This window comes from Sminthopsis crassicaudata, chromosome X, assembly GCF_048593235.1.
Source record: "Sminthopsis crassicaudata isolate SCR6 chromosome X, ASM4859323v1, whole genome shotgun sequence".
NCBI classification, from domain to species: domain Eukaryota; kingdom Metazoa; phylum Chordata; class Mammalia; order Dasyuromorphia; family Dasyuridae; genus Sminthopsis; species Sminthopsis crassicaudata.
This window is the reverse complement of record NC_133623.1, coordinates 26,755,966-26,774,235: the sequence shown is the minus strand read 5'-3', so window position 1 is coordinate 26,774,235 and position 18,270 is coordinate 26,755,966. Positions and strand designations below refer to the sequence as shown.

The 18,270-nt window shown below is 36.9% G+C and overlaps 1 protein-coding gene across 1 annotated transcript in view; it reads left to right on the top strand.

Moving 5' to 3' along the window:
• The window catches only part of UPRT (uracil phosphoribosyltransferase homolog), a 121,858-nt gene that overhangs the window by 36,073 nt on the left and 67,515 nt on the right, over window positions 1–18,270 (top strand). Inside the window, exon 3 of the mRNA XM_074277272.1 lies at window positions 13,321–13,403. The gene's annotated coding sequence lies outside the window, so the exon portion shown is untranslated. The remainder of the gene's footprint in view (window positions 1–13,320; window positions 13,404–18,270) is intronic.

Sequence of the window (18,270 nt, the reverse complement as noted above, 5' to 3'; positions counted from 1 at the left end):
ACAACCCATTCCTCTTTTTCTGACTACCACCTCCCAGGAAACTTAGCAAAACTCTGCCACTGGTTCTAATGACAAAATCTCTAACTAGTAAATTTTTAGGATAGCGTGCCCATGGTTACACTTAACTAGATTACTAGCTTATCTCCCTATTAGATTGTAACCGCTTTAAAAAAACAAAACAAAACTATTTTATTCTCTATGTGCATGTGTGTTTTCCATTGTAAACTCTAAGAAGACAAGCATTTTTTTGTGTCTTAGCTAAACATAATAGCCCATCTGCACTTATCTTTTTGCAGTGAGTGCTTAATGAAATGTGTTATAAATGAGTGAATTCTCACTGAAACCACTCACTGTTCTCAGCTGCTCTGGGCCTAATCCTCCTATTTTTGGTCAGTCATTTTTTTCAGTCATTTCAATATTTGCAATAAGTATTGCTCTGTGTGACCTCATTTGGGATTTTCTTGGCAGAGATACTGTAGTAGTTGGCCATTTACTTCTCAAGCTCGTTTTACAGATGAGAAAACTGAGGCAAACAGAATGAAGTGACTTGCACAGTGTCATACAGCTGGTAAGTGGCTGAGGCCACATTTGAACACAGGAAGATGAGCCTTCCTGACTTCAGACCCTGGCCTATATCCACTGTGCCTCCTAGCTTCCTCAGCCCTCTTATTTTCCAGAAAAGAAATGAAGGCTCAGAAAGGAAAAAAGGTCCTCCTCCAAGGTCATTTAGGTAGTAAAAAGTAACTTAGCTGGGCCAGTCTAGAAATCATTCCTCTAGGCCAGTGTTTCTCAGACTGCCTTGGTTATGTAGGCATTAGTAAGACATCAGGAAGACAATTTTCAACACAACCCCCCCTCCTCTTATATGTTTATATTTACTTTTAAATAACCAAATGTACTAATAATTGCATTCATTATGGAACACACAAAAATAGAAATTAAAAGAGGATAAGATAAAAATGAAATACTATTTGATCCCAGAGTCAGTAGGGAGTCCCTGGAGTTCATTTATTGAGTGAGGAAATTATATGGTCAGACCTACACTTTAGGAAAATCACTTTGGCAACTGTGTGGAGGGTAAACTGGAGAGGGGAAAAATTAGATGCAAGGAGATCAATTAGGAAGCTACTGTAATTGTCTAGACAACAGCAACAACCATGATAATAATGGTAATAATAATAATCTTAGCTACTATTTTATTAGTGTTTTGATTTTTTTTCTGCAAAGCACTTTACATATTTTAACTCATTTGATCAAGACAAGAGGTAACATGCTCCTAAGTGAGGGTTTTGACTAAGTTAAAAGGGAAAAAAGAATAAATGGCAAGAGACATGAAAGTAGAAATGACAAGATTTGGCTTTTGGACTGGACATGTGGGGTGAGAACAAGGAGGCAAAGATGATAATACTGTATTTGTTGACCGGGGTGAACAGAATGACTGTGGGACAGATCCTTGATAGAAATAACAATATTTGAAATGGAGTATGGTCAGGGAGAAAGAATATGAAATGATGTAGTCACAGTCCATGCTTACATGTTCTCTCAGAGTATTCTGGTTGGTTAACTTTTTTTTCATAATCTTGTTTTTCTTGGATGGTTTTTATTTTTCTTTTTAGTTTTTCCTCAGTGTTTCTCATTTGATCGTTAAATTCTTTTTTGAGTTCTACTATAAATTCTCTCTGGTCAGAGAAGTTACTCTTTGGAGTAGAAGCTTTTTTCACTAAAGAGGAACCCTGGTCTTCCCTGTTCCCACTGAGAAGCCAGCTTTGTTAGGAAGACAAACTTCTTGGTGGGTAAAAGGTCCTGTTAGAGAAATAATAAAGGTTAACACTGAGAAGAGAATATCTTCACAGTGGGCAAAAGTCCTGGCAGGCAGCCTTGCCAAGAAGAATGAGATTCCTTCAATGTTGTCAATGCCTAGGGCCTAGATCTCTAATTGACTAAAATCACTAAACTGGGAGTTTGAAGTTTTTCCTAGAGTCTGGGAACTCCCTGAAGGGGATCCGAGCCACCCCCAAAAGATCTCAGTTTCAGTGGAGGGTGATTTCATCTAGATCTTTGATTGAATGAAACCACTTAATTTGGGAAGGGCTTGTCTGGGAAAGGTATGCTTTTCCGAGGGTCTGAGAGCCTCCCCAAAGGGGACACAGTTTACATCCAGGCTTCCGCCCCAAGGTTATATCATTTTCCTCAAAAAGATCTCAGTTGACATCATTTCTATGGTGGGGTTCTTTCTTCTTTGCTGGTTCTTTTTTTTTTTTTTTTTTTTAAATAAGAGGTATTAGCATAAGCACATCTAACTGTGGGATGGGAGGATAGTGCCTCAGGCTTCCCTTCAGCTCTCCCCTCTGACCAGGAACCCCAAACCAAGAGCTCCTCCCTCTTACAAGTGCCCAAAGCCAGCAGTGTCCCTGCTCCACTGCCTCTGCACTCACCAGGTGCTAGTTCTTTTTCACCTAGGGTCACATATCTTAACAGCATAGCTGGGCCTGGAGTTTCCAAGAACCAAGACTAGTTCCTTCAGTCTTCTTGGATTCTGACCCCACCTCCACAAACAGTGCTGGAGGTGAAAGTTTGTGTTTCCTGCTGAGGCTGCAGCCACATCCAGCTAGGCCCAGGAGTCTGCTCTGAAAGTTTTTGTGTAGCTAGCCTGGAGGTGTTTGCTGTTCAGATAGGTTAATCCCCAGCCTTGCCTTTCTTTAGGTCTTCTCAGATTGCATTAAGAGGACTGATTGTTCTGTTCTGCCCCAAGCCTTTTTTTTTTTTTTAATTTAATTTAATTTTTTATTTCTTTGTTTATTAAAGCTTTTTATTTTTTCAAAACATATGCATGGATAATTCTTCTTTTTTATTAATTTTATAATTATATATATATATATATATATATATATATATATATATATATATATATATATATATATATATATATATATATATATATATATTTGACAGTACATATGCATGGGTAATTTTTTTTTTTTTTTTACAACATTATCCCTTGTATTCATTTTTCCAAATTATCCCCTCCCTCCCTCTACTCCCTCCCCTTGATGACAGGCAATCCCATACATTTTACATGTGTTACAGTTTAACCTAGATACAATATATGTGTGTAAATCCAATTTTCCTGTTGCATGTTAAGTATTAGATTCCGAAGGTATAAGTAACCTGGGTAGATAGACAGTAGTGCTAACAATTTACATTCACTTCCCTGTGTTCCTTCTCTGGGTTTAGTTATTTCTGTCCATCATTGATCAACTGGAAGTGAGTTGGATCTTCTTTATGTTGAAGATCCCCACTTCAATCAGAATATATCTTCATACAACATTGTTGTTGAAGTGTATAGTGGTCTCCTGGTTCTGCTCATTTAACTCAGCATCAGTTCATATAAGTCTCTCCAAGCCTCTTTGTATTCAGTGGATAATTCTTCAACATTAATCTTTGCAAAACCTTGTGTCCGTCCCCCCCCCCTTCCCCCAGATGGCAAATATCTAATATAAGCAATATGGAAGCAATATAAGTTAAAATCCAATATATGCATACATATTTATACAGTTATCTTGCTGCTCAAGAAAACTCAAATCAGACTAGGAAAAAAATGAGAAAGAAAACAAAATGCAAGCAAACAACAACAAAAATACTATGCTGTGATCCTCACTCAGTTCCCAGTCTTCTCTCTGGGTGATGGCTCTCTTCATCACAAGATCATTGGAACTGGTTTGAATCTTCTCATTGTTGAAAAGAACCACATCCATCAGAATTGATCATCTTATAATCTTGTTTCCATGCACAATGATCTCCTGGTTCTTCTCACTTCACAAAGCACCCAAGTCTTTTTGATTTTTCACTAGTTTATGTTTGCCCTGAGGCACAAATTTGTTCTATTTGTGGGGGAAATTGTGAGAGCTTGAAATTTACCAGTTTACTCCTCCATCTTCCCAGAATCCTCCCCTTGCATTCTGTCCTATCCAAAGCAAAAAGCAGGGCGACAGGGATTCTGCTGACAGAATCTGAGAGAGCAAGGTGTAGTAGATAGAGAACTGCTCTCCATCCCAGAAGACCTTATGTTATAGGCCTGATCTCACAAGACCAGTTTTCCCCTAGTCTAGGTTTCAATTCCAAAAGCAATGAGACACTTGAAGAGTTTAACAGCTAATAAAAGGAGATTGGCTTTAAGAGAGGAAAGATATTCAACAAGGCTAGGAAGTGAGGTCACCACACTGATTCTGCTGAGTGTGGGTTTTCTACATTGGTAGTCTTCCAATAAGCACCAGCAAAGAATTGGAGAGCCTTGTCAAAGTTTGCCCTCAAGTGACCAGGAAACCTGAAGTCCCCTGAGCCAATTAAGTCTTGAGGTTAGCCACTGTATTCTGATAGGGTCCTACAATAGCATACTGACTTAAAAAAACCAAAAACAAACAAAAAAAAAAACACCACAGCATTAACATTTTGTTGTCATTCAATCATGTCTGATTCTTCATGAGCCCATTTGGAGTTTTCTTGGCAAAGACATTGGAATGGCTTGCTATTTTGATGACATGGGAGAATTGAGGGTAAGAGATCCCCTAACAGCAATGGGATCCTCTTGGCCAATGGCAGGTTTTGCGAAAGAATTCAAAAACCCCAATGAATACAGGCAAGAGGTTTGTGGCAAAGAATGGGATTTATTTACACTAAGAAGACAACTTGCTTCTTAATGGGCAAGGTCCTATTAGGAATATAGCAAAGATGGGTTAACACTGAGAAGAAAATATCTTCAGTAGTGGGCAAAATCCTGTTAGTACTTCCACAAAGATTCAGAGTTCAGAGTTGCCTTTTATTTAGGCTTCTGAAGCTTTTTCACAGTTTTCCCAGGCCCCTGAGCTAGGAGCAGTCCCAGGGACTAATCTCCAATTCAATAGAGGGTGGTGATCAGGCCCTTGGCCAAGATCTCCAATTGAATGAGACCACTTAAGGATGTTGTCTGGGAAAGGTGTGCTTTTCCCAAAGTTTAAGAGTCCCCCTCAAAGGGGACACAGTTGACATCCACCCCCCCCCAGAGATTAAAGGGGACACAATTTATATCATTTTCCCCAAAAAAATCTCATTTACATCAATTTCATTTTCCAGCACATTTTACATATGAGGAAACTGAGGCAAATGGGATAAGTGACTTGCCCAGAGTCACACAGCTAGTAAATGTCTGAGGTTGAATTTGAACTCAGTAAGAGGAGTCTGCATAACTCCCCTCTTGGCACTCTATCCACTGTGCCACTGTGCCATATTAACATTATATATATACTATTGTATTTTTATTTGTTTTGTTAAATGCATCCCAATTACATTTTCATCTGGTTTTGGCTGTACTCCAAGGTGTTGTGAGCAGCATGAGCCATATGTGTTATACCTCTGTTTTAGAGGATCTTCCACCATTTAAATAACTCATAGACAACTGTGAATGGGACCAGGTAAAGATTTCTCAGAGGTTGTAAGACCTTAGGCCTAAGTTTCAGGAAGTCATGTGATCCCTATTCTCAGAGGGTTTTAGGGCAGAAAAGGTCAAACCTTAGGTCTAAGCCTCAGGAGGTTACATGACTCACAGGAAGTAGACAGCATTGCTGACCGTTAGTCAATGGCTACTTCCTGTTCAGTCCTTCCAATGAACTTAAAAATCAATATGAAAGGGAGTTGAGCCTGTCTTTTTTTTTTTTTCTATGTAATTTATTTTCTGTTTTTTGCCATATGTCACACACCATACTGGACTTTTTCCAGTTGGTGTGCTTGCACCTCTCCTTGCAAGGACTGAATAAATGCTTTCTGTTTGTATCTGGAGATGCTTATGAGTAGTCAATTTGGGTAAGGGGGATCAAAGTACTCTGACCCACACAATCCTGATTTTGAGAATGTGAAAAACCTTTCATAGGAAAAACTAAACCAGAAAGATAGCGAAAGCAAGACATTAAGGAAAGAATGTAAGCAAGGTAAGATTTGGCCAGATATAAGGGAACAACCAACAGAAGTCCTAGGTCTTGGTTCCTTGTGTTGTTGTTCACAGGGATCTGCCAATGTAGAGACAGATGTAGAGATGGAAGAGACAGCTAAGTAGCACTGCAGTGGATCACTTGATCATCCACCCTGGAGTCAGGAGGACCTGAGTTCAAATTCATCCTCAGCTACTTACGAGCTGTGAGACCCCAGGCAAGTCATTTAAGCCCAATATCTCCAAACAAAGCAAAACAAAAAGCCAGTGTTCAAATAGGAAAGAAATGATGGTGAACATGAGCAGTACTGGAAAGATCCAGTCTACATTCAGACAATGACACCTGCTGCAGTGCCTTAGAATCATCATGCATCAGGGTCTCTCTGTATTAAAGATAGATTTAAAGATAAAGAAAATCATTCTCTTCTTGTGTGCAACCTGTCCCAATGCCAGCAAAGATATCAAGAATTGCCCTCTAAGTCCTTCCTGGGAAGGAGTTGTCCGATGCCCACTGGGTATTCCAGGGAAACAATATGGAGGGAACAAATGCTTCCGGGGTTCTAGACACTGGGCCTGCCTTTGTGACTGTCCATGTCAATGAGATCTGTGTATATGTTCCACTGCTGCATCTGGGGCCCATGGTGGCTGTTGCCACTGTCACTGTTCTGGTAAAGCTCTGGTCCCCTAGGTTAGGCAGAACATTACCCCGCTATGCTGAAATGCAGTTTCGGCTAGAGCTGCTGCCTCTTTCTCTAGGGCCTGTGGGCTAGGGCTAGCAGTTTCCCAAAGCTAGGCCATGTTCCCGTTGTCACAATCCAGGGCTTCACTTCAGCTGCTGGTCCCCCACATTTATGAGGTCCACTCCTTCCCTGAGCTTTGGTAATTTAAATGGATTCCTTCCACAAGGTCAAAGCTTGGGTCCTAACTCCTGTCAGTGGTCATCCTGTCCAGTGCAAAATGTTATTCCTTCTGTCAGTAAGCTTCTTCTGAGGGATACAGGAGTTCCTGATGTCTTGAATATGAAAGATTTACCCCAAGGTTAGGAATGGCAAGTTTAGAATGGCTCACTTGTACTCAATGAAAAGAGTCACAAAACAAAACAAAAAACCCCTCCCAAAAAAATCCCCAAACAAACAAAGCCCCACTGAACAAAGCCAGAGGCTCTTCTAGAGCAGGACATGTGCTCTACCTGCTGCAACAAACAGTAGACATGTTAGGCAGGTTAGGAAGTTCATCCAGAGCTTGACTTGCACAAAAACCACTTACTGACCCCAAGTGGCAGCTCCAAAGAGAAAGAAAAATTGAGTCCACAAAAACAGGAGTTTTAGATCAAGAAGAAAAGCTGTCTTTTCCCTTAAACTTCTATAACAACTTACACAAATCCAACCCAATTAAAAGGAGGAGGGAAAAATTTAATTGGGAAACACATTTTTGTAGCAAATTTCTCTGATAAGGGTCTAGTTTCCAAGATATATAAGGAATTATTTCCTAATGGAGCTAACTGATTAAAGAATTATAAAAGGCAATTCTCAAAGGAAGAAATCCAAATTATCAATGACCACATTTTAAAAAAAAAGTTCCAAATCAGTAATAACCAGAGAAACTTAAATTAAAACAACCAGACTATACCTCAAGCCCAGCAGATTGGCAAAAGGAAAATGACAAATGTTGCAGCAGCTGTGGGAAAACAGGCATGTGTGGGATGTAGAAGACCCTTACCCAAAATGAGTACTCAGAGATCACTCAAAATAGAAAGCAGAAAGGTTGTTTATTATTACCTCCAGAGGATGAGCCATTCTATCACGAGATAAGGGAAAGAGAAAGCTCTTGGTAGGAAGGCTAAAGAAGTAGTAAAGATACACAGCTTTTATGCAAGAGATTACATCACAAGTAAGAGAGCATTGAGAAAGGGGAGGGGGTAGCATCTAATTGATTGTTGCTATTTGGAGAGATTGGAATGGAAGGTTTGTGTTTCCCCAAAAATCTCCTGATTTCTAGGAAACAGAAAATCAGGCCTTCAGGCTTCAGATATAGCTGGCCAAGGTTCAAGTACATATGGGCCTGCACATATTATTCTTTTTTTTATTAATAGTTTTTATTTACCAGATATAAGCATGGGTAATTTTACACCATTGATAATTGCCAAACCTTTTGTTCTAATTTTTCCCCTCCTTCCTCCCTATCCCCCACAGATGGCAGGTTGACCAATACATGTTAAATATGTTAAAGTGGCCTGCACATATTATAGGGGAAACACAGAAATAATGAAAATAAAATACAGAAAAAGAATCCACATATTCCTGTAAGTTCTTCACCTTATCTCCCTATTCTACACAGGCAAATTAATATACTGTTGGAAGTGTTGTAAATTGATTCGGCTGTTCTGGAAAGTCACTAAATTGTGTACACCCTTTAATGCAACTATACAACTACTAAGCCTATATCCCAAAAAGGTCAAAGAAAGAGGAAAAGGAACTCATATATACAACAATATTTATATCAGCTATTTTTGTTATAGCAAAGAACTTGAAACGAAAGAGGGTGGGAATGGTTGAGTAAATAATGTTATATAAATGCAATTAGATATTATTGGGCTGATCTTAGAAATTTGAGAAGTCTGGCATAGGCAGTATAGAAAGAGAAAAAATAAATAAACCAGAAAGATAGCCAAGTCAAAAACAAAACAGTATTAGCAAGGAAATGGTCCTTAGAGAAGTGCTATAATGGTTAGAGTGCTGGGCAGGAAAAGCTGAGTTCAAATTTGGCCTCAGATAATAACCAGCTAAGTGATCCTGGGCAAGTCATTTAATCTTTATCTTCCTCAGGTTCCTCAATTCTAAAATGGGATTGTAATAGCAGTTGACTTACAGGGTTATTGTAAGGATCAGAAGAGATATTTGCAAAGTTCCTAGAATATAGTAGGTGCTTAATAAATGCTTGGTCCTTTTACTATAATCAGTGTTGAGGGGGGAATAATTTCAAAGCAATCTGGAAATACACCTATATCTGATGCAGAGTAAAAAATGGAAAAGCAGAAGTTATTCAAGAACAATATAGTAAAGAAAACTTGGAAATATTTCAGGACTTTGATCGATACAAAGGCCAAGCATGATTCCAGACAACCCATGATGAGCATGCTATCCACTTCTATGACAAAGAAGTGAAGAAGGAGACATTCATTTATGGGCAAGACCAGTATGGGTATTTGTTTTGCTTGATTATACATAGTCATTGAAAGCAATCTTTTTTTTTTTTTTTTCCCTCAATGAGGGGATGGAGAAGAAATAATATAATTTCTTGTTAAATTAAAATTTAAAAAAAGAAATCAATGCAATACCACTTGCTAGGGGTGCATTTGTCTAAATTCTGGAAAGGTCCAAGGGTACCAAGGAGGGCTCAAGCATTGCCCTTTGAGAGGCTATTCAGTACCTTGGACTAAAGCCCATCAAATTGCCTGGTGGCCCAGCTCCCAGAGGCTTTCCAACCGCTATTTTAAAAGTCCTAAGCAGCTTTTCAAAACCTTTCACCACTTTCTCATTCACACAGAAATCACACTGTTTCTTTTACATTTCAAAGAAACAATAGATTCAATTTTACCTTTCCAATAAACACCTTAAAATTTATTTTACATGACTATAAATATTCATAATGAGCTTTGTTTAGCATGCCTTTTAAATGGGTGGAAGAAGGGAAAGTAGAAAATCTATTTGGCACTTACAAATGCTAGCCACTGAGAGACATACTTTACAAATATTATCTCATTTGATCTTCACAACAACCCTGGGGGGGTAGGTGCTATTATGCTCCTTATTTTTACATTTGAGGAAGGTGAGGCAGACAGAGGTAATGTGACTTGCCTAGGGTCACACAGCCTCGGTCTCAGGGTAAATTTGAACTCTGTTCTTCCTGACCCCAGACCCAGCTCTTTGTGTACACTACTACTTAGTGGCCTTAATGGTGAAAGTATGAATAGGAGAAGGGGGGGGGGGGGAGAAAAGAGGAAGAAAGAGAATTTGAAACTGAAAGTGAAATAAAATTGAATTTTTAAAAGATTAAAAAGAAAATAAAAAAAAAAGAAGGTAATGCCCCCCCCCCAAAAAAAATCACAAATATTTCTTAAAGCTTGCAGAAGCTCTGTGTTCTAGCGTGGGTGGGAAATATTTAAAAATTCAGTGTACAATTCTTTATAAAAAAATTTTTAAAATGTATTGATGTACTTATTTTTAAAAATTAATTTAATTTTTTTCTCAATAGTATTCTCTTCTCCATAAACATGTAAAGATAGTTTTCAGCATTCTTTTTTTTTTTTTTTTTGAAAGCTAAAGGTTGAATTTATACTCAAAAAAGCAAACAGTACATAATGATGATCTACAATTTGAGGACAGTCCCCTTTTTATGATCTACTTTGCATATTCAAATACCCATTTTGGTGTTGTGTGGGATGGGTGCTAGACCCCCTTTCCCAAATTAAGTAATCAGAGACATCTTCAGGTACAAAGAGAAAGCATTTATTTAATCTCTACAGGGAAAGACCCAGACTCACAGTTGGGGGCCATCCCAACTCCTGCTATGTGCTCTTGAACTTGGCCAGTGGGAAGTAGAACACCCGGTTAAATAGGAAAAGACCCAAGCCTTTTCATTGGGTAGACTAAAAGGACATAACTGTCCTTGATCAATGGTCACCAATGTTGTCTTCATCCTGTGTGTCAGGTCACTTCCCTGTAACTTCACTAACTTCTTGCATCCCAGGGTTCCAGGCCTGGGAATAGGGATCATGTGACAATCTCAATACAGAAAATACTTCATCCAATCAGTTCCATTCAGTGTTTAAATTCAAAATAAAAATAAATTTTATGAAAAATCCTGTAGCCTAAAATGAAGACTCAACTTGGGAAAATGGACTTTTTCAAAAGAACACTTAAATATCCAATGTGATACAAATGTGATTTCCTACAAAATTAGCAAATATGTCAAAATCTTATGGACTCTGCCTAAGGGTAAAATGAGTGAATGGGGGGGGGGGACATATTGCAAATTGTAAGTATTTTAAAGTTATACAGAGTTGTAAGGCTTATTGTATAATAGATTTACTTTTTTTAAAATTTAGCATTCATTTTTGTAATATTTTGAGTTCCACATTTTTTCTCCCTCCCTCCCTCACCTTCCTCCTCCCCAAGACAGCAAGCAATCTGCTATAGGTTACAATGTACAATCCTTTTAAGCATATTTCCATGTTTGTCATGTTGTACCAGAAAAATCAAACCAAAAGCAAACAAAATACAAGAAAGAAAGAAAGAAAGAAAGAAAGAAAGAAAGAAAGAAAGAAAGAAAGAAAGAAAGAAAGAAAGAAAGAAAGAAAGAAAGAAAGAAAGAAAGAAAGAAAGAAAGAAAGAAAGAAAGAAAAAAGGTGAAAAAACTATGCTTTGATCCACATTCGGTTTCCATAGTTCTCTCTCTGGGTGCAGATGGCATTTTCCAATCCAAATCTACTGGAATTGTCTTAGATTGATGTACTTATTTTTCACAAACCTTTATTATCTTCTTCCCACTGCTTCCTCTACTATTCCACCATTGAATAACAACAACAAAAGTCTCTCACAAAAACATATCATACTCCAGCAAAACCAATTCCCACATTGGCCACATCCCAAAATGAGTCTCCTTTATAATGTTGGTGCCATCGTGTAAATTATTTCTGCTTGCTTTACTTGACTTTCTTTGTTTCCTCCAAAACTGTCCATTTTGTCATTTTCCCATGCTCCAATAAACACAATCACAATTTCCTTAACCATTCCCCACTAAGTAGACACCCCCTTAATTTCCAATTTGGGGCTACTATGAAAAGACTTTTAAACATTTTAAAAAACTTGTAAGTCCTTTTCCTCTTTCTTTGGTCTCTTTTGTGTATAAGCCTAGTAGTGGTATAGCTGAGGTTCCCTGGTATATTGTAAGCTCCAAGAAGACAAGCATTTGTGTCTTGACATCTCAACTATGGTGTTCCTTTCCCAGCAGGTGTTTAATAAGTGTTTGGGGTATATGGAGTATCCATGAGGACTAGCATCTCTAGTGTATGGGCTTGCTGAGCCCTTTTCAGGGCTGCTCATCCATCCATCTCTGGGGTCCACTTGGCACTCAACTCTTACTTTTGGCTCTAAGAAGCTGCTCAGTGGCCTCTCCCAGGAAAAGCCATTTTGGCAGATGAGCTAAGCCAGGTTGAGGGGAATCTGACAGATCTCAGAACTTGTCAGTAAGTTAGTTGGAGAGTGTCTATCTGAATCATGTGACGACTTCCTCCAACAGAATGGCAAAAGAGAACAATTTTGATCCAACTGCCATGAAGTCAAATGAAGCAGGTGCTATGGAGCACTTAGTGTTTGAGCAGACACAAAAGAAATCAGCCTTCACTAGCAGTCAACATGACTTTTGTCCTGTCATCTTGGTATATTAGTTTCTGCCAAATTGCTTTCCAGTTTTACCAGCAATTTTTGTTATAATGTGAGTTCTTGTCCCAAAAGCTTGAATCTTTGGGTTTGTCAAACAATAGAGTATTATGGTCATTTACTACTTTTCTTGGATCTCTAATCTATTCCACGGATCCACCATTCTATTTCTTAGCCAGTACCACATTATCCACTTTGTAATATAGTGTGAGATCTAGTACTGCTGGGCCACCTTCCTTTACATTTTTGTTTTCATTGATTCCCTTAACATTCTTGACCTTTTGTTCTTCCAGATGAATTCTGTTATTATTTTTCTAGCTCTCTAAAATAATATTTTTCATATTTTGATTAGTACAGCACTAATTGATTAGTAAATCAATTTAGGTAGAATTGTAACTTTTAATATATTGGTTTGGACTACCCATGAACAATGAATATTTTTCCAGTTGTTTAGATCTGACTTTGTGTGAAAAGTGTTTTATAATTGTGTTTATATAGTTCCTGGGTTTATCTTGGCAGGTAGACTCCCAAGCATTTTATCTTACAGTTATTTTAGGTTGGTCGAGCATAACCTGTGCTTGATGAAGCAAGGCTGACTCTGTTTATTTTTCTTCACCTGATTTTTTTTTGGTGGGGGGCAAAGCAATTGGGGCTGTGTGACATGTCGAGGCTCACCCAGGTAGTAAGTATTAAAAGTTCTAAAGTTAGATTCAAATTCAGGTCCTTCTCCCTTCAAGGCAGGTGCTGTGGCCATTGCACCAGTAACTGCCCCCTGCTGTTATTTTAAACGGAATTTTTCTTATGTACTCTAACATATTGATAACATATAGAAATACTGATGATTCATGTGAGTTTATTTTATAGCCTTTAACTTTTTTGATGTTTTACTTATTTCAAATAGTTTTTTACTTGATTTTCCAGGATTCTCTAAGTATGTCATCATATCCTCCGCAAAGAATTTCTTCCTTTGAAAATGGCGAGAGTGTTGAGACATAAGGATAATAGTAAGTATGGTGGTACTCCATAAGCCTTATAATTAGCTTTGTCAGAGAGGAGAAAAGGCTATCCATTTTTCTATTCCCCAATTGGTTGATCACATACTCCTTGAGATCAGGCCACACGCCCCACTGTGGAGCCCACTGCACTAATCAGGCCTTCCACTTGTCCCAAAGTGTGGTGTGCTAGTCTCTGATTTGGACATTGGCAAAGAAGCTCAGCCCCAGACTTCCATTCTTGTCTTCCTTCCAATGAGTCAACCCAAAATATGAGGCAGCCAAGGAAACGGTGATAATGTGGATTCCATGGTGACGCAGATATGATTCACTTATCAACTAGCTAAAATTTGGATAGGAATTAAGACAATCATCTGCCAACATCCCACCATCCATCAGTAGTCATTGGAATTTATTTTGTTCAGCTCACAAATTTTCTCAGGTTGATTTTGGATACATTAGAGGAAAATGGAAAGTGGGACTGCTTTGTCACCCATTCTCATCCTGCTTTCTTTCCTCTTTGTTCACACTGGCATTCCTAAGCTTTGAATCAACTTCCCACCTCTCATTCCCGCCCCCAGCAATCTGGAATCCTGCTCTGTATTATCTCATTCTCTTTGTTATCATAATTTGTATACTTATGCTTCTACAAGGTATACTTATATATTTGTATACTCATGCTTCTATAAGCTCCGGGACAACAGGATATGCTATGATATGCTATCTCCATGTCCCCTCTGCTAAATACTGTCATAAATGAGATAACTGAGACACAGTGGGGAAGCGACTTGCTCAAGATAATGTGGTAAGATGGCCAAGTCAGAGGGAGCCCAAGCTTTCTCAGTGGAGGACTGGAGGGACAGATGGATTTGATGTTAACTTGGGTCCAGATATTTCCTCTCTTACTTACATGTGTGAGTCACTCCTCTATCTCTGGCCCTTGGTTTCAATGGTCTCCAAGGTCCCTTCCAGCTATAGATCCATGAGGGGGCAAGGGAGCAAGTATATGTTAAGTAATTACTATTTGGTGTTTGTCCTTTGTAATCAAGATTAAGGGCCTTGCCCAGAGTCAGACAGCCAGTATGTGTCTGAGTAGAATTTGAATTCAGATTTTGCTAATTCTAGACCCAGTGATGCATGTGTACTAACTAGATGCTCTCTTAAAATGAATATTCTTAACCTTTTTGTGTTATAGACTTCTTTGGCAGCCTAATGGAATTTATAATCCTCTTTTCAGCAGAATGTTTTTAAATACATAAAATGAAATATGCAGGACTACAAAGGAAATCAATTATTTTAAAATAGTTATCATGATATTTTAAACAAGTGAATGTCGGAGAAGAAGAGAAGGCAAGGACAAGGAAAATATTTATTGTAATTAGGAATCCCACAGCTGAAGTTCCTTCCAAAATAGAGGTGGTGGGGGCACAGAAAAAAGGAAATCATAAAAATGATTTTTTTAAAGAAAAAGAAAGTACAAGAAACAATAATTAAAAAAACCACCCAAAGATGCAGAAATCTGAAGAAATTAAAACACATTATGCTTTAATAAAGAACAAAGTATTTTATTTATTTTATTTTATAGTTTTTATTTACCAGATATATGCATGGGTAATTTTACAGCATTGACAATTGCCAAACCTTTTGTTCTAATTTTTCCCCTCCTCCCTCCCCCCCCTTGCAAGATGGCAGGTTGACCAATACATGTTAAATATGTTACAGTATAAATTAAATACAATATATATATATATATATACATGCCCAAACAGTTGTTTTGCTGTATAAAAGAATCAGACTGATCAAAGTATTTTATTAAGATTTTATTTCATTAAGTCTAAATATATTCTATTAAAATATTCTCTATCCAACTATTAACTAAGTTATCCACACATTTTCCTTATCATAGTACCATAATCCTAAAATATGTAAATCATTTTACATCCCCCTTTTATATTACCAAGTTTTGAACAAAAAAAAAATTTATATTTTAGCTTGTTTTGCAGGGGTCCCAAACTGATGGCTTAAAGGAAAACAAACTTTTCCTTGAAGAAAAGGGACTAAGGTAGAACCTCCTTCCTCTTAGTAAGTAGTTAGTGTATATTTTTAAAGTTTCTATTACATAATATAAAAAAACTTAAGATTGTTTCTTTTATATTTGTTGTTTTCTATTTGTTTCTATTTGTTTGCAGGTGAGGTTAAGTTACTTGCTGGGGGTTACATAGCTAATAAGATGAATTTGAACTCAGGTCCTCCTGAATTCAGAGTCAGTATTTTATCTACTGTAGTTTAGCTGCCCAAAGATAATGTTTTTACATGACATCCTTTAAAAAAAATGACCAATTTGGTTTAAAAACATTATTCTTATCTTTGAAAAGTTATCAGTGTACCATAAAAGTTGTTTATTTTTCTATTAGCCAAAAATGTTTATCCAGATTCTTATAAAAATCCTATTTTTAGAAAAATTATTTGCCAGAAAAACCCATTTTGGCAAGTATTTAGTAAAAACTACTTTTTTTTTTTGTTTCATAACTATTGTTAAGAGGGAATATCAAGCAAACAAAAGTTAAAGCAAATTACAAAAAATAAATTATTTCAATTACATTGAATTGAAAAGCTTTTACATGAACAAAATGAATGCAGATAGGATTAAAAACATGTCTGCATCAACTATCTCTGATAAGGGTTTGACTTACAAGATATGTGAATAATGAATACAAATTCATAATTATCTGTTTTCAAATAGATAAGTAGGCATCAATTAGCAAAAACTTTAGCATTATTCATCAGCATCAAATTGTTTCTATCATCACGCATCTCCCCTGACCCACTAAAAGAATACATGATATAAAAGACAAATGAAAAAAAATTCAACTTTCTTTCCAGTTTTGATTATTCCTCTTTAATTTGAGGGAAAAAAAATGAAAGCTTACCTACCCAACTGGATTACTCTTCTGAAAAGAAAAAAAAAAGGATCCAAAATTTTTATTAATCCAGCTTAAAAGTATATATCTTGATCTCAGCCAAGTTACCAATTATTAATTTGAAAATCACTAATTTCCCCCTTTACATCTAGTCAAAATATTTTTATCCAGATTCTCTCATAAAAAGCCTATTTGTGTGATCCTGGACAAATTATTTAACACTAATTGCATTACCAAAATTATAATGATAATAATAATAAAATAAATTACAATTTAAAAAATTATATTTTAATAAAATCACTGAAATCAAGGTTATAGCCCTCCTCCCCTCCCCCAGGGAGGTCAGATTCAGAGACCCATTATGGAGATCAAAGTCAGAGATCCCCCATGGAGATCAGTGTCCAGTACATTCTAGGACAGAGCCCCCCTATGGAGACCAGAAGCAAAGACCTCATATAGAGATTTTTGCAAGAAAAATACATTTTGGTAAATATATAGTAAAAACATTAGCATCGTTTTTTAATTGTTTCTGTCATCAGGAATCTCCCCATACCTCCTTAAAAAAAAGAAAAAAGAAAAAAAAAGCTTTCCAGTCTTGATTATTCTTCTTTAATTTGGGGAAAGGATTAGAAAGGGAGAAGGCTACCTAGCCAACTGGATTACTGTTCTGAAAAGAAAAAGAAACCTTCCAAAAAGTTTACTAATCCAGCTTAAAAGCATATATTTTGATCTCAGCAAAGCTACCATTGTATTATTAATTTGAAAGTTGTATTTTCCTTTTTTATATCCAGTCAAAATATTTCTATCCAGATTTTCTTATAAAAATCCTATTTGGATGCAGGTAGATGGTATAGTGGATGGAATGCCAGCCCTGAGTTCAAATCCAGTTTCAGATACTTACCATTTACTATCTATGTGACCCTGGGTGAGTCCTTTAACCCTTATTGAATTGCAATAAATAAATAAATAAAATAGAAATTTAAAATCCCTATTTCTTAAAAAAAATTTACAAGAAAAATTCATTTTGGCATCATTTTAGAATTGTTTCTATTAGGCATCTCCCCTGACCTCCTAAAAGAAGGTATGATATAAAAGAAAATTGAAAAAAAATTAATTTTCTTCCCAATTTTGATTATTCCTCTTTAATTTGGAAAGAGGATGGAAGGGGGAGGCTATCTAATCCAACTGGATTAGTGTTCTGACAAGAAAAAAGCCTTCAAAAAAGGTTTACCAATCCAGCTTAAAAGCATATGAATTTGGGGCAGCTAGGTGGAGCAGTGGATAGAGCATCAGCCTTGAATTCAGGAGGACCTGAATTCAAATCTGGTCTCAGACACTTAATACTTCCTAGCTGTGTGACCCTGGGCAAGTCACTTAACCCCAACATCAGGGGGAAAAAAAAGCATATGAATTTAACCTTTGTACATTTTCTTGTTATGGGCCATTTAAAACTTGTTTACCCAGATTCTCTTCTAAAAATCCTATTTAGAAAAACCCATTTCAGCAAATATTTAACAAAAACTTTCGCATCATTCTTAAACTTAAACTTATTCTTAAAACTCTTTCTGTCATCAATCTCCCTTGGCCCCCTAAAAGGCATAATATAAAAGAAAAATGAAATAAATTTCAAGTTTCTTTCCAATTTTGCAATTTGGATTGCTCCTGTTTAATTTGGAAGAGGATGGGAAGGACTACTAATCCAAACGGATGACTGTTTGGAAAGGGAATAAACAAGAAATTTTCTTTTCTCTCTCTTTTTTTGATGTTTCCTCTCCCCTCCTCCTTCAAATACATGAAGAGTCACCGTAAAAACCCACTTACCAAGATGGTGGTCCATTTCGCTAGACAAGGCAAAAGTTTTTTTACAATGTTATCTAGGTAACAGTTAATTATTAAAGAAAACTCTATGCATGCAAAGTGTGCTTTTTAAAATTTTTTCTAATCATTGTAAAACCCTT